Below are 7,344 nucleotides of genomic sequence, written 5' to 3' on the forward strand. Positions count from 1 at the left end.
AGCTAATATTTATAAAAGCACATTACAATTAAGGAGCTAACTATAACACTAAGTTAGGAGTGATATAGAACAAATGAAAAGAGTTTAATGAAAAGTAATCCAAATGATTAATGAGACAAAGTATTGATATTAAAGATGGATAGAAAATAACTTATATAATTTAAAAACAAGGCTGAAGGGCACCTTGGTAAGTGTCTTCTCATATGGAAAAGGTGATTATATAGAGGTCGTTGACCAACTGTTTTCCATGTCTGCGGAGGAAAAACTAGTGGAAAAGACCTTAAACTGACTTGAAAGAAATAGTGATTAAACATTAGAAAAGGCTCCAGAGTAATATTGTGGAATCTCTGTCCCTGGTGAATTTTAAGGACAAACCATCTGTCTTAGACATTTCAGGCAGAGCCTTGCAGGAAGAGAGAGGTCTGGATTAAATGACTCCTTGATCTGGCTCCCTTTCAATTCTAGAATTCTGTGTCACTATACAGGGCAACAGGTTTGGCTGTGACATCTTTCACTCCAGTGACCAGCCAGACTGATTAACAGGCATCCCCGATCTATAACTTGAGAGAGTTATTTCTCTGGGTGAGGCTGATGGGGTGGAGAAGGCGGGGATAGGGAGAAGACAGACTAATTTTCCAAAATAACGATATTTAAAAGTGTATTTTCTACCTAGAACTCTAAGATGCTAATTTCCATATGATCAATACAAACTGGAAAAATCTTAAGATTTTTGACACATTTCAAGTGCTAGGTTTTATTTAGTGAAATTCACTTTTACAGCAATGATGGAAATGACACAGAACATAGAGGAACAATTGGTATCCATTTACAATATTTATTTACATTTATTTACATTATGATATTTATTTACAGAACACTAGCAACAATGTAAAAATGCTATTTATGAAGTCTGCATTAAAATTTGTACTGTATTTGGGGTGCCGGGCTGGCTCAGTTGGTAGAGCATGTGACTCTTGATCTTAGGCTTGTGAATTTGAGCCCCATGTTGGGTGTAGGGATTACTTAAAAATAAAATATTTTTTCTTTAATGTTTATTTTTGAGGGGGAGAGAGAGGTGGAAGGAGGGGAAGAGAGAGAGGGGAACAGAGAATCCAAAATGGGCTCTGTGCTGACAGCAGGGAGCCCAATGCGGGACTCAAACTCACGACCCTGAGGTCATGAGCTGAGCTGAAGTTGGTCATTTAACCAACTGAGCCACCCAGGTGCCCTTTAGAAATAAAATCTTAATTTTTTTTATCCTGTATTTATATTACTTATCAATAATCATATAAGAAAGTTGCTAAAGATAAGCTTTCATTAGGAAAGATTTTCTTAGTCTTAGGAGTTTGGCTTTTTCATTACTGAATAATATGGCAGCTATTGTTTTAAAGGAAAATACTTTTTTCATTAAGGCATATATTTTTTGCGTTTTGGCACTGAATTATAAAAAACAATTAAAATTTTTATATTGTGGGGATCTCCAATGTTACTAATAGATAATCTTAGTGAAAATTTCCACGTTTGGTAGAAATCCAAACATAAACTTTTGAATTCTTCCAGAAAAGGTAGAAAAATCCTGCTTTTATATTCTAAGATGTCATAGTGACTTATTATTTATTTATTTAGTAAGTTAGTTAAATGGTAGACAATATAAAGTTACAACCTAATGGGAGGGTTTTTTTTTCCACTGAGGGAGGAATATATAATCAAATTTAGAAGGAAATTTTGACTACTCTTTATGTAATGAATCTTGAAAGTAAATATGGTTCTTAAACACATGAAGTGATGTTCAACCTCCCTCATAATTAGGAAGCTGCAAAACTACAAGGGTATACCATTTTTTCAAACCTATCATATTGTCAAAAATAAAAATGCTATCACACATTGCATTGTCTAGGGTGTGGAAAGAAGCACATTTCTGGTAGGAATGTAATTCAGTACAGTCTCCAGGGAGAGTAATGGGAAATATTTATTGAAAATTATAGTTACACATATCCTTTAACCCAACAGTTTCACCTCCAGAAATTCTTTCTTACAGATGTATATTGACACATAAAGAAATGGCAATGCACAAGGTTATAGACTGCTAGGTTGTTTGTAATTGTACAAGATCAGAACCAACCTAAATGTCCATTAATAGACGATTAGATGAAGAATTGAGCCACTAAAACCACTGAGAATTAATTCTTAAGACACATGCAGAATAGCATATAAGATGAACTCTTTGTGCCAGAAAAAAGAGAGAAAGAAATATATCCATATATTCACAAAATATATCTTGAAAAACTACCAAAGAACTGCCAACAGTGGTTGCCTCCAGGGAGAGGAACTATGGATCCAGGGTGAGACAGACACTTTTCTGTATGTCCTTTTGTAACACTTGAATTTTGTATCATATACATGTATTATCCGTTCAAAAAAAACAAGGTAAGGATGTCTCGCTGACTCAGTCTGAGGAAAGTGTGGCTCTTGATCTCAGGGTTGTGAGTCTGAGCCCCATATCAGTTGTAGAGATTACTTAAGTTAATAAAACTTTAAAGAAATAAATAGCATTAGGGGTCCTGTGTGGCTCGGCTGGATACGAGTCTGACTTTTGATTTTGGCTCAGCTCATGGTCTCACACTTCATGAGACAGAGCCTGGGGCTGGGCTCTGCGCTGACAGTGCAGACTGCCTGGGGTTCTCTCTGTCTCGTTCTCTGTTTCTGTCTCTGTCTCTGCCCTTCCCTTGCTTGCACGTTCACCCTTCTCTTTTCCAAAATAAATAACATTAAAAAAAACCCAAATAATTTGAAAAGAAGTATTGTGAATAGTATAACAACTCATTTATTCTTAGTTTGAGGGTTTATTTACATTTAATCACAATTATTTTCAATTTCAAAAATGTAGGGTTAAGCCAATTTCAACATTTTGTAGATTGCTCACACTTTCTGTGTGGGTTATAATTGTGAATGATAATTCATATTTAAATGTAAAATACACCCCAAAATTTAAAAATATGCCCCATGTAAGTAAAGAGCACACGTTATCATTCTTTTCTCCTTCACCCTTGAAGTATGAGGTCCTTGAAGCCAAAGACCCTGTACCCATTCACCCTGAAGGATAAAATGGGAAAAACTACTTCTTTAAAAATTATTTTAATCATAAGATTAATGTGTCATACATATTTCAAATTTGGTAGTTGTTTTCAAATTGACCTTAGGCATTTGCCAATTTATACCTCCACTAACAGGGTATGAGAGTACACATTACAGATCGCATCTCAAGTAGAATATTAGAAGTGTTTTACTTCACTGTCTCAGAGAAATAGTCATAAATTTGGCTAAATAATTTAGATGGAAAATAAGAACAATTTACTGATACATAGGTAGAATTCCTAAAGGAAGCCTAAGGTCTCTGAAGTACTCTGAAATGAGCCATTCTGCAAAGGTTGAGAGTGAAATTTAAATAGCTTCAGTGTATGAAAAAATGGAGTGGCTTATTCTACCGTGATGTTATATCTCAATAGAAAAAATTTTTATTTTATTTTAGAGAGAGAGAGAGAATGAGCAGGGGAGGGACAGAGAGTGTGTGTGTGAGAGAGAGAGAGAGAGAGAGAGAGAAAGAGAGAGAGAGAATCTTAAGCAGGCTCCATGTTTAGCACAGGGTCTGACTCGGAGCTCTATCCCACAATCCTTAGGGGGAATCACCTGAGGGAAATCAAGAGTTGGCTGCTTAACTGACTGAGCCACCAGGTGCCCCATCGACAGAAATTATTAAAAGATTTCCAAAACAGGGGGCGTCTGGGTGGCTCAGTCGGTTAAGCCTCCGACTTCGGCTCAGGTCAGATCTCACATTCGTGGGTTCGAGCCCCGCGTCAGGCTCTGTGCTGACAGCTGAGCCTGGAGCCTGCTTCCGGTTCTGTGTCTCCTTCTCTCTCTGCCCCTCCCCCTCTCGTGCTCCGTCTCTCTCTGTATCAAAAAACTAAATAAAACATTAAAAAAAAAAGATTTCCAAAACAGTAAGTTACTTTTCAATAGTATAAACAATATTTCTTTTAATTTTTTAATTGTTTACTTTTTTTTTGAGAGAAATAGAGAGTGCATTCTGTGTATTTTCTGCATTCTAATGTATTATAAGGCATCTTAGCCTAGCTGGTGTATCTATTCCTGACAAAGTCCTGTGGTTTAGGAGACCAGGCATGCAGAGTTACCCTCACAGGGTGATACGGTGAGAGCAGATAAGTGCTCCAGTGATAAAACTCCCCGCACACATTCATAAAGAAACCAATGTATATAATAGGAGCGACTCAGTTACATTTTCCTGGTCATCATAATATAATAGCAAATTAAAAAATACACTTGAGTTGCCCCTTTCCATGTTTTAACTTCAGGGTTTAAAAAAAAGATATTTTTAGAACTATTATTCTAAATGCAAATGTATCTAGAAGAAGGTATTGTTTTGTAACCTGAAGACTTGAACTAAAGATCCACAAAAGCCTCAAAATATCAAAAACTACCTTATTACACAAGGATTTTTACTAAAGCTGTCAAACTGTGACAAAGAAAGCATTCATGAGAGCCAAGAAAACATAGATTATTAAAATTACAGCAGAAGAGATAGGGATTGTGAGAATTAGGACACTTCAGAAGAGGAAATGAGAAAACAGAAGAAATAGAAAATAGTAAAGCAAATACAAGTTGTGTAGTCAGTAAAAATTGGCAGTAGTTTTATGTTTATGACTTCATGGACTTTGTTTATTTATGTATTTATTTATTTATTGGTTAATATTTTGGAAGAGGTTTTTAAAAAGTTTTTATTTAAATTCCGGTCAGTTAATATACTGTACGATATTAGTTTCAGGTGCACAATATAGTGGTCAACCCTTCCATACAATACCTCGTACTCATTACCAGTGCACTCCTGAATCCCCATCATTTATTTCACCCCCCACCCACCTCCCTTCTGGTACCTTCAGTTTGTTCTCTCTAGTTAAGAGTTTGTTTCTTGGTTTGCCTCTTTCTTCTTTTCTTTTTTCTTGTTTGTTTTGTTTGTTAAATTCCACATATGAGTGAAATCATATGGTATTTGTCTTTCTCTTATTTTGCTTAGCATAATACTTTCTAGCTGCACCCACATTGCTGCAAATGACAAGATTTCATTCTTTTATATGACTGAGTAATATTCCATCATATATATACCACATCTTCTTTATCTATTAATCTGTTGATGGACACTTAGGCTGTTTCCATAGTTTGGCTATTGTAGATAATGCTGCTATATACATTGGAGTGCATGTATCCCTTTGAATTAGTATTTTTGTGTCCTTTGGGTAAATACCTAGTAGTGCAATTGCTGGATCATAGGGTATTTCATTTTTTCTTAACTTTTTGAGGGAGCTCCATACTGTTTTCCAGTGAATAAGACATTTTTCCAAAGAATACATACAGATGGCCAACAGATACGTGAAAAGATGCTAACATCAGTCACCATTAAGGAAATACATCTAAATTACAATGAGATACTACCTCACACCTGTCAGAATGGTTAAAATCAACAATATAAAAAACAACAGGTGTTGGCAAGGATGTGGAGAAAGGGGAACCCAGTGGTGATGGGCATTGAGGAGGGCACTTGTTGGGATGAGCACTGGGTGTTGTATGGAAACCAGTTTGAAAATAAATTATATTTAAAAAAGGAAGAAAGGGGAGCTCTCCTGCACTGTTTGAAATGCAAACTGGTGCAGCCACTCTGGAAAATAGTATGGAAGTTCCTAAAAATGTTAGGAAGAGAACTACCCTATGATTCATTGATTTTAACAAGGATTGTAGTCTTCCATTATGGCCTGTTACAAAAAAGTAATAATGTCATTCAATACTTCAATTAAAAACTTTTTTTCCTTCAAAATTGTGATTCTAATAATATTTAAAAGATTTTCTTAATGTTTATTTATTTTTGAGGGGCAGGGGCAGAGAGAGGGAGACAGAGAATCTGAAGCTGATTCCACACTGTCAGTGCAAAGTCTGACACGGGGCTCGAACCCACAAACTGTGAGATCATGACCTGGGCCAAAGTCAGACGTTCCAACTGACGGAGCCACCCAGGCGCCCTGATTCTAATACTTATATAGAATCAAAGAGAACATAAAATGGGTAAAAGAGATGTTTCTCAAAAATATTTTAAATAGTCATGCTCTTATGAGTTTATTCTGAGGCAGAAAAAAAGCCATAGATATTGTTTATAAGCTATGTGCAACAATAATTGAATCCAGACTTTACTTACATTGGATGGGTTTTCAGACTTGATGAATACATTGACAGCCCTCAAAAGGCGTGATCGTTCTATGCAACACACGGCAACTAGAAATAATGGGAAAATATATTCGTAATGAAGGTATTAACAAATAAACCAGACACCAAATCCTGCTGCATGGTGGCAGATTTGATGCTAGATGTGTCCCACGCTAATTAGTTGGCCATTATTGTTCTCTACTGCTGTGACTGAAAACTCTATGTATAGCTTTAAACTTTTTTGCCAACTCTAAAGTAGCCCGTGGCTTTATTGAACAAGGGGAAATAACCTTTGGACAGGAGTAACCTGTGGTTGAAAACATTCATGCTGTGTTGTCCAGCAACATGGGTGCTGTGAAAGTGAGGAAAAGGGCTCTTAGCACTCTTTAAAGATATTAATAAGTGTGCACGATGTACACCATGTGCAGCTCATTCCTTTAATCTGTAAGAGGAAAAGCTGCTTCCACAGTTGTTAACCACATTGGCATTTACGACTTATTTTCCTTTTGGCTTCCTCTCATAAATGGAGTATTTTACATACATATATCAACTTGGGTTAAAAAAAAGTCTAAGTATAATATAATGAGTTATCCATTATAAAGCTGTTCGAGCCTTGCCACATAGGCCAAAGATATTTTATGCACTCTAAAAATATTTTTCTTTTTTAAAAAGTGATTATTTCTTTTAAGGAGAGTGTATGAGTGGAGGAGGGGTAGAGAGAGGGAGAGAGAAAAATCCCAGGTAGGCTCCATGCTGTCTGTGCAGAGCCTAATGTGGGGCTTGATCTCCTGTACCGGGAGATCATGAACTAAGCCAAAATCAAGAGTCAGATACTTAACCCACTGAGTCCCCCAGGTGCCCCTAAAACATGTTTTTCAAAGATTTGGAAGAAAAATCTCAACCCATGTAAACAAAATCTTATGTAAAAAGTTGATAAAAATAAAATAATTTTAACTATAATTCAGTAGGACACTTTGAAATGTTTCCATGAGACATTTAAGAAATCGTAATCATCTTATTTGGTTTACATGAGGGGACATTCATAAAGAACTGAGAAAACTTTCAGATAACAAAATT

Source organism: Suricata suricatta, chromosome 3, assembly GCF_006229205.1.
Source record: "Suricata suricatta isolate VVHF042 chromosome 3, meerkat_22Aug2017_6uvM2_HiC, whole genome shotgun sequence".
NCBI classification, from domain to species: domain Eukaryota; kingdom Metazoa; phylum Chordata; class Mammalia; order Carnivora; family Herpestidae; genus Suricata; species Suricata suricatta.